The following is an 8460-nucleotide window of genomic DNA, read 5'->3' on the forward strand; positions in this document are numbered from 1 at the left end:
TTTCTGGGGTATCGAGGTAGACCATTCTGGCACTTGGGGGGTGCTGTCCTCAAAGACCTGCCAGCTTCCTCGAGCTCCTTTGCTCTCCAGAGCTGCCTCCCATGGGATCCTCCTGCCAGGTCCCTCAAGAAGGTGAAGTGTGCTCTCCCGAAGTTCAGCTTCTGTCCTCTGCTGCTCTCCTTCCTTGCTGCCCTCAGGCTCTGCAACTCCACTCTTTCATGGTTGCTACAGCCCAGGTGACCATGGACTCTCATGGCCCCAGCTCTCCTGGTTGTGAGCTTCCCCTTCCGGCCCTTGGCACCCTTGTTAGTCCCCTCATACCCCCAAAAGCTCAGCACACAAGTGCACCCAACACACACACAAGAGTTGGGAGTGCCCTCCCACCATGCAGGCAGGACGGGGGAGCAGGAAGGGGGGCCCAGGCTCAACCCCTTCAAACCAGCTCTTCCCGCTTCTCCCCAGAGACCCCTTGTCAGCAGGGCAGGTGCTGGCCATGGCAGGGCCCTCTGCACAACTTTCTCAAGGACCAACACGAAGCAGGAGAGCCCTAGGCCACAGCCACCACGGCTGCAGCCAGACAGCAGCTGTAGCATGACCTTGGCAGAGAGCTGCCCTGGCAGCAGGGACTGACACCCAAGCCCTGACACCGGAGCTGTTTGTTGTCTTCAGGCCTCTCCAATGCTCACACGCTGCAAACAGCAGAGTTCACACCACACCCAGGAAGGGTCCACGCCAGGTGGGGGCTCTGGTTTAATTCAAGAGAACAAAACTTCATGTGTGCCGGCATCACGGACAGTCACTGTTTCTTCTTCTTGTGTCTCTGCACACTGCCCTTCTTCCCAGTGCTAAGGAGGGAGAAAGGGAGAGGCTGTGTTATGCACAGAGAGAAAGGCAGAGAAATAGTGCAGACTAGCTCAGGCCACCTGTGTTGGGACGTGCTTCTGATGGGGTTTCCATGCTCACCCTCATGTAACACAGGCCCCTGTGTCCAAACAAGGACGCACATGCAGCTCCTCAGCCTGGGGCTGAGTCTGCCGGGGCCAAGACTGGGGGTGAACCTGTGTCTGGGGTCCAGCGTTCAGGGAGAGGTTTGAAAAGGTGCACACAAACATTTGTGCTCAGCCGTTCAGGGCTTCTAGGTCCCCCAGTTGAAGCCTATTCTGAGCCCCCAACAGCTACGCCTTGGATTGAAGGGAAGGCTGATCCAAGGCCAGTGTGGCTTGCTCAAGGTGAAATGTGGCTGCAGCAGCACTGACATCTCTCTCTCTCACTCAGGTGGAGACCCCTTCTGCTCCTCTCCTCCCCCAGCTCCTCCAGCCTGGTCCCATTTGCAGGCAAAGCCCTTCCCCTCCAAAGGAGTGCTGGGCATTTACTTGGGCTGCAGAGAGGTGCTTATCCAGCTCCAGCTCTATCCAACCCCATGGCTCTGGGATTGGGAGTCTGACCCCTCGGTGGGTCACTGCTACTCAACCGCCCCAGGCTTTTCCTGCAGCTGGCACAAACATACCCTGTCTGTCGAGTCCTCTGTTGCTCGGCACACCATTTTGCCGCCTCCTCTATGCAGGAGAAGTAAGCACTCAGAGTTGCATCCTTATCTTGTCCCAACTGGCACTTGACGACTTCCTGAATACTTGGCTTTTCTTCAGCCGGCTTCTCAACAGTCGTCTTTGCTTTCCTTCTTTGGAGAAGGACTGAACGTGCCTGAACCCTTGGCTGGGTCTCAGTTCGCTGCTGAACCTGCAAGACAATTCCACACAGGTTTGTGCCCCACTTCCAAGTCCACGCAGCTGCTCTCAACATGCACCTCTAAAGCAGCCAGGGCCTGCAGGAGCTGTGCAGTCACCATGCCCTTGGCCTGGCCTGCCCTCGGGCACCCCAAATGACAAATGCTGCCCCAGGCAGGGACGCTGCAGCCTGAGCTGAAGAACAGCGAGAGGCACCACGAGATGGCCCAGACTATGTCACAGCCTGACCAGGCTTCACTGTCGTTCCCACTGGCACTTCTCACTCAGTCTCCAGATACCTCCTAGTGTCATCAGTGAGCAGAGGGAATTGTCACTTGCAGAGCAGGAAATCGGCAAGGCAGTCCTGCTAGGGAGGGGGAAGCACAGGTCCAGCAGGTCTCTTTTTCCCTGAAGCAAAGGTTATTTCTCACACTCTCCTCTGACCCGTCTTGAGCCTGCCTGTCAGCACCATTTTGCCCTTAAGGGAATGCTAGCAAGACTGAACATCCCTTTTGTGTTCTGACCAGTCATCTAAATGATCGTGGAGCTGAACAGAAAGTCTCTGTCTTCAATCCCAGGAAGGCCCAGCAGGGACATTGCCACCAGAAGCAGGGCCCAAGAGGGTCTTCTGGTGTGTTCATGGAGAATGCAGCAGCAACAGATGTATTGCCAAAATAGAGCGCATCTTTGCCGGCAGTCTCGAAAGCAATCCCCAGACCAAGGCAGTAAGGGCTCAAAGGAACACGTCGGAAGGGGTCTTGTACAGCCGCTGCCCATAGGACGATGCTTTTCCATAATTCAGGCTGGCACAAGAAGGACCTCAATCAGGAGCACCTACCTGTTCTGCCCCCTGATGACCTTTGCTCCCTGGCCCCGCAGCTGGTGGTCCGGCTTCAAGCGATTGCCTCCTCCCAGCTTGTGGTGTTGTCTGTGTAGAGACCCCTGGGATAGGTGGGAGCACACTGCAAACACACACCGCGAGGAGTGGTATGAGCACGGGGGGAGCTGGATCTCCACCCCACGTTCACCACACCTCCACGGGCCTGGAGACGTTGTTAGGAAAGGATCCCACAACAGCAGAGACAGAGCTTCTCTCTCACTCTGGAGGGGGCCATCCTGCCTCTCCCAGCCCATGCACACACACACTCCCCTTCGGACTCACAGCCCCCAACTCTGGATGAGATTTCAGGACTCCTCTGGGGACACAGAGAGGCATCTGCCAGCAGCGTTTAGCCACACCCTGCTTCTGGCAGCCACAAGACCAGATTTCACGTGAAGGAAAGGGCTCCAAGGTCACTAAATCCATCCCAAACTCAGTGTGAGAACAGCTGCTGCTCCTTGTCCTTGGTGGCAGGGTGGCTGGAATGGCACTTTGCTTTGAAAGGCCACATCCTTTCCAGGAAAAGAAAGAGCTGCTCTGTGTTTCATCCTGTCTCACTACATACTCACTGGTCTCTAGGAACAGCCACCATGGTGGGGCAAAGCTCAGACACACACCTCTGCTCTTTAGAAGGCCTTCCAAGAGCACAGCCTTTTCCTCAGCCTCACAAAATGGCCATAGGCCCCCAGCCCGACTGTCAGCATATAGAAAGCATCCTGTTTACTTCCATCTAAAGGGAATGGGGAAAAGGCCCTCCTCTTCCAGAATGAGGATTTGCACTGAGTTTCCCAAAGGGCTGTAACCTGCAAGCAGAGGCAGGAGAATCAGGAAGCCAACAGGAAGCCCATCCAGCACGGGATCACTGGTCACTGTGGCATGGGATGAAAGGCCACAGAGGAACTATGGACATTATGTCCAAAGGAGATATCTCCCTCCAAGACAGACAAGGCTACAGGGTCCCCCTCATCCATTCCTCCCAGGGTCTCACCTGCCACGAGAGTTTTTTCCCTTGGCTTTCTTCTCCTTTTCCTCCATTCTATTAGGAGTAGCTAATTGGAGGGGGGCATGCCTCACTCTCGAGAGCAGCCGAATGGCACGAAGATTTCCTGTAAGCAGAAAACAAGAAAACGCTTCAGAGCAGTATCACAGTGACCACATCAACAGGAGTGACATTCGGATCTGCTCCAGCCTGTGATAGAAGTACGAGGCCTCAATCAGATTCCTTTAAAGCCTTTAAAGTTTCCTGGGGAGGCCAAGGCCCTTCCTCACGCTGGCTCCTGTCCAACTCTTTGCTTTCACTCTGCAACATCATTTCTTGCAAAAGTGCTTTTCTACTGCTCTATCAGGTCCATGCTATGAAAAGGAGGCTTGTGGGGATGTGTTGGTGACCTGACAGCGTCTCTTTGTGGCAATAACTTCTTCACATGAGGGGAAGAGGTCCTGGGATCCTTCTACAGATCTCAAAGGCCTGCATTGCCTCTGGTGACACAGTCAACCCCAAGGCAGTGGTTTGGGAATGTCTATGAGAAACTCACAAGGAAAGGGTAGAGCTGCCTGCTCTGAAAATCCAGGGAAGTCTTGGCACCCCTTACCACACTTCTGACCAGATTCTCTAGGTCACCTTGATTCCATGAGATAGGTCATGAAAGAGGTCACACTTTCCATTACCATTCTGCTCCAGGCAGGATGGAGGATTCCCAAGGATTGTCCTCAACTTTTACTCTTCCTCCTCCAGTGGAAGAACAGTTTGCAGGGTACACTACAGCCCAGAGTCCAGAGGGAAAGCTTAGCTCAGAGGGATCAACTGCAGCTGGGAGTGCTGGGCTGCCCTGAGGTCTTGCTCCCTCAGCAGTCACTAGAGATTTCCCAACAGGGCTGAGCAGCATCACATCTAGTGATGCCCAAGACATCGCACTGGAGCCTTGGCTCCAACCCCTATGCCAAGGAGGACAGAAGGAGAAGGCACAACCCCCCACCAGGAATCAACTGCTCCATTACCTTTCTCAACACTGGGGTCATCTTCTGCCCTCTCTCCCCAGATAGGCTTCAGAGGTGTCCAAGATGGAGTTCCCACAGATGATTCCCTGGGGGAAGTCTCCAGCTCCTGCCTGGAAACAGCAGAAAGACACCACTCTGGAGGAAGGGCTCCACAGTTCCTTTGCAGCTCATGTTAACTATGGGGACACAGGCAGCTGTCAGAGCCACTATGAAGCCCATCCTTTCCCAGAGCAGAATATGCAGAATTGGCCCCAACCTGCAGGACTGTCTGAGGAAGTGGAGTGAGCCAGGGAAGACCTCCAGTGCCTGGAGGGACATAAGCTTCCTCCCCAGGCTGCTGCAGGGCTTAGCTAGCCATCCTGGGAGAAAGCTTCTTCTAAGTTTTCCCAGCCAAATCCCCCAGGCTGCCACTGGAGACCGTCTCCCAGCTCCTGTCCATGCTCCCATCCAGCAGAACAGACTAGTCTCCTTTCCTGCAGCATTCCAGCATCACTTCAAATTCCTGCCTTGCCCTCCACATCCCTTGCAGGCCCTCCCACACTCGTGTCACTGCATCTGGAAAGAACAGCCCCCAGGCCACTAATGGAACAAAGCCCTTTGCAAGCTGGGAGCCAGCACAAAGCTCTGCAGAAGCCCCCACACACAGAGCCCAAACAAAGCCAGAGCAAGCCTGGAGTTCACTGGGAACCAACCATTGGAAAGGGTTACGCTCAAGTCCCTTCCAGAGTGCCTGTGTGTGGCAGGATGGCTGGAATTGCACTTCGCTTTGAAAGGCCACATCCTTTCCAGGCAAAGAAAGAGCTGCTCTGTGTTTCATCCTGTCTCACTACATACTCACTGGTCTCTGGGAACAGCCACCATGGTGGGGCAAAGCTCAGACCCACACCTCTGCTCTTTAGAAGGCCTTCCAAGAGCACAGCCTTTTCCTCAGCCTCACAAAATGGCCATAGGCCCCCAGCCCGACTGTCAGCATACAGAAAGCATCCTGTTTACTTCCATCTAAAGGGAATGGGGAAAAGGCCCTCCTCTTCCGGAATGAGGATTTGCACTGAGTTTCCCAAAGGGTTGTAACCTGCAAGCAGAGGCAGGAGAATCAGGAAGCCAACATGAGGGTCTCCAAGGACTTGCTCTGGGCTGCCCATCCAGCAAGGGATCGCTGGTCATTGTGGCATGGGATAAAAGGCATTTGGAGTTCTATGGACAGTCACCCATGTCCATTGCTCCAAGCGGCTCACCTGTCAAGAGACTCCTCTTCAGCTTTCTCCCTGTCTTCTTCTTCCATATTTGCAGGCACTAGTTCGAGGGGTGAGTGGCGCTCCCACAGGAGGCGGCGCCGGAGAGGAAGCTTTCCTGTAAGCAGGAGACACGAAAACGCTTCAGAGCAGAATCACAGTGACCACTGGAACAGGAGTGATGTGCAGACCTGCTCCAGCCTGTGATAGAACTATGAGGCGTCAGTCAGACTCCTTTAAAGCCATGTTTCCTAGGCAGGCCAAGGCCCTTCCTCATGCTGGCTCCTGTCCAACTCTTTGCTTTCACTCTGCAACATCATTTCTTGCAAAGGTGCTTTTCTACTGCTCTATCCATACCACGCTATGAAAAGGGAGGCTCGCAGGGATGTGCTGGTGATCTGACAGAGTCTCTTTGTGGCAATAACTTCTTCACACAAGGGGAACAGGTCCTGGGATCCTGCTACAGATCTCAAAGGCCTGCATTGCCTCTGGTGACACAGTCAACCCCAAGGCAGTGGTTTGGGAATGTCTATGAGAACCTCACAAGGAAAGGGTAGAGCTGCCTGCTCTGAAAATCCAGGGAAGCCTTGGCTCCAACCCCCTACACCAAGGAGGACAGAAGGAGAAGGCACAACCCCCCACCAGGAATCAACTGCTCCATTACCTTTCTCAACACTGGGGTCATCTTCCTCCCATTCCTTTTCCCAAACAGGCTTCACACCTTGCACAGCAGGAGCTCTCACAGGAGGAGCTCTCACACATGGCACTCTCACTGGTGCTGCTCTCACTGGTGGTTTTCGGGGGGAAGTCTCCAGCTCCTGCCTGGAAACAGCAGAAAGACACCACTCTGGAGGAAGGGCTCCACAGTTCCTTTGCAGCTCATGTTAACTATGGGGACACAGGCAGCTGTCAGAGCCACTATGAAGCCCATCCTTTCCCAGAGCAGAATATGCAGAATCGGCCCCAACCTGCAGGACTGTCTGAGGAAGTGGAGTGAGCCAGGGAAGACCTCCAGTGCCTGGAGGGACATAAGCTTCCTCCCCAGGCTGCTGCAGGGCTTCCCTAGCCTTCCTGGGAGAAAGCTCCTTCTAAGCTTTCCCAGCCAAATCCCCCAGGCTGCCACTGGAGACCGTCTCCCAGCTCCTGTCCATGCTCCCATCCAGGCAGAACAGACTAGTCTCCTTTCCTGCAGCATTCCACCATCACTTCAAATTCCTGCCTTGCCCTCCACATCCCTTGCAGTCCCTCCCACGCTCATGTCACTGCATCTGGAAAGAACAGCCCCCAGCCCCCAGGCCACTCACGGAACAACCCCCTTTGCAAGCTGGGAGCCAGCACAAAGCTCTGCAGAAGCCCCCCACACAGAGCCCAAACAAAGCCAGAGCAAGCCTGGAGCTCACTGGGAACCAACCATTGGAAAGGGTTACGCTCAAGTCCCTTCCAGAGCGCCTGCACAAGCCTACCAGAGACACATGGTGAGAAGATGCTCGCTTGGTCAGTCAGCAGCTAAAAAACAAACAAACATACTCACCTTGGAAAGACAACGACAGAGCCAGAACGGGTCAGAGAAGCAGCTGTTTCGGTGCCTGAGAGGACTGAGTCCTTCCTCGCTGACATCTGCAAAGGCAAGAGACACATGTGAGATGCTGCCAAGAAAATGATCTTCTTGCTCACAGCCCCTCAATTCTACAGAGGAGCAGCTGCAGGGGAATACAGCAGAATGGGTAAGAATACTGCCAGGCTTTGGGCAAGGGCCAAGATCAAGAGCCTCAGTGAGGAGACCGGTTCTTGCCTAATGGAGAAGTCAGAGGAGGAGAGCACAGGCAAAGGCCCTTCCCTAGTCTGTGTTCCTGGCTGCTGGCTTCTGGTGCCTGCTCCTGAGCTGAGAACAAAGTGTTCAGATGTGAGCTTAACCCCAAAGTCTCTCCTGAGAGTCAGATGGCTGCTTCCGCAGAATGCATCAATAGAGGCACACAGCCCTCCTTTTGCCCTGCACAGCGGGTAACAACTGTGAGTGCCAAACTTGTGGGGTGTGTTGAAGGAGCAGCTGAGGGTCCTGGAGTGGGAGCCACTGCCCAAAAGGCTGGAGAAAAGTCCCTGGCCTAGAGAATGGCCTGAAAGGGCACCACGGACTGGGACAGAAGGAAAAGACCGAGCTGGCAAACAGGGCTGGGCTACAGGCTGCTTGCATCTCTGGCTTAGCCCTCGAGTGGCTCAGCTCAGACTGCTTTCACACCTCCACTTTCCAGCTGCACCTGAAAGCCCAGGCTGAAGGCCAGGGCTGCACTAAAGACCTGGCCAAGGGCACTGGCCTGGAATGACTGTCTCTGTGACACAGCACGGCCACACCACTAGCAGTGTGCAGGTGCACACGTTAGGGCGCAGAAGTCCCCCCTGCATGCTGTGGGGGTGCCAGAGACACACAAAGGAGCTGCTCAGCACAACTGGACCCACACAGGGACAACAGCTAAAGGAGCCTGCTCCCATATGGGCCTTGCTCTGCTTGTGTCTCTGCATTGCCTCCCAGAGAATGGGGTGAGCAACAAGCCCTGCCATCTGCTGTGGTCCCAACACCACTGAAGATGATGTGCTGAGGAAACCACAGTGATGCTGGCAGCTCAGCTAC

The sequence above is a fragment of the Dromaius novaehollandiae genome, unplaced genomic scaffold, assembly GCF_036370855.1.
Source record: "Dromaius novaehollandiae isolate bDroNov1 unplaced genomic scaffold, bDroNov1.hap1 HAP1_SCAFFOLD_42, whole genome shotgun sequence".
Classification (NCBI taxonomy): domain Eukaryota; kingdom Metazoa; phylum Chordata; class Aves; order Casuariiformes; family Dromaiidae; genus Dromaius; species Dromaius novaehollandiae.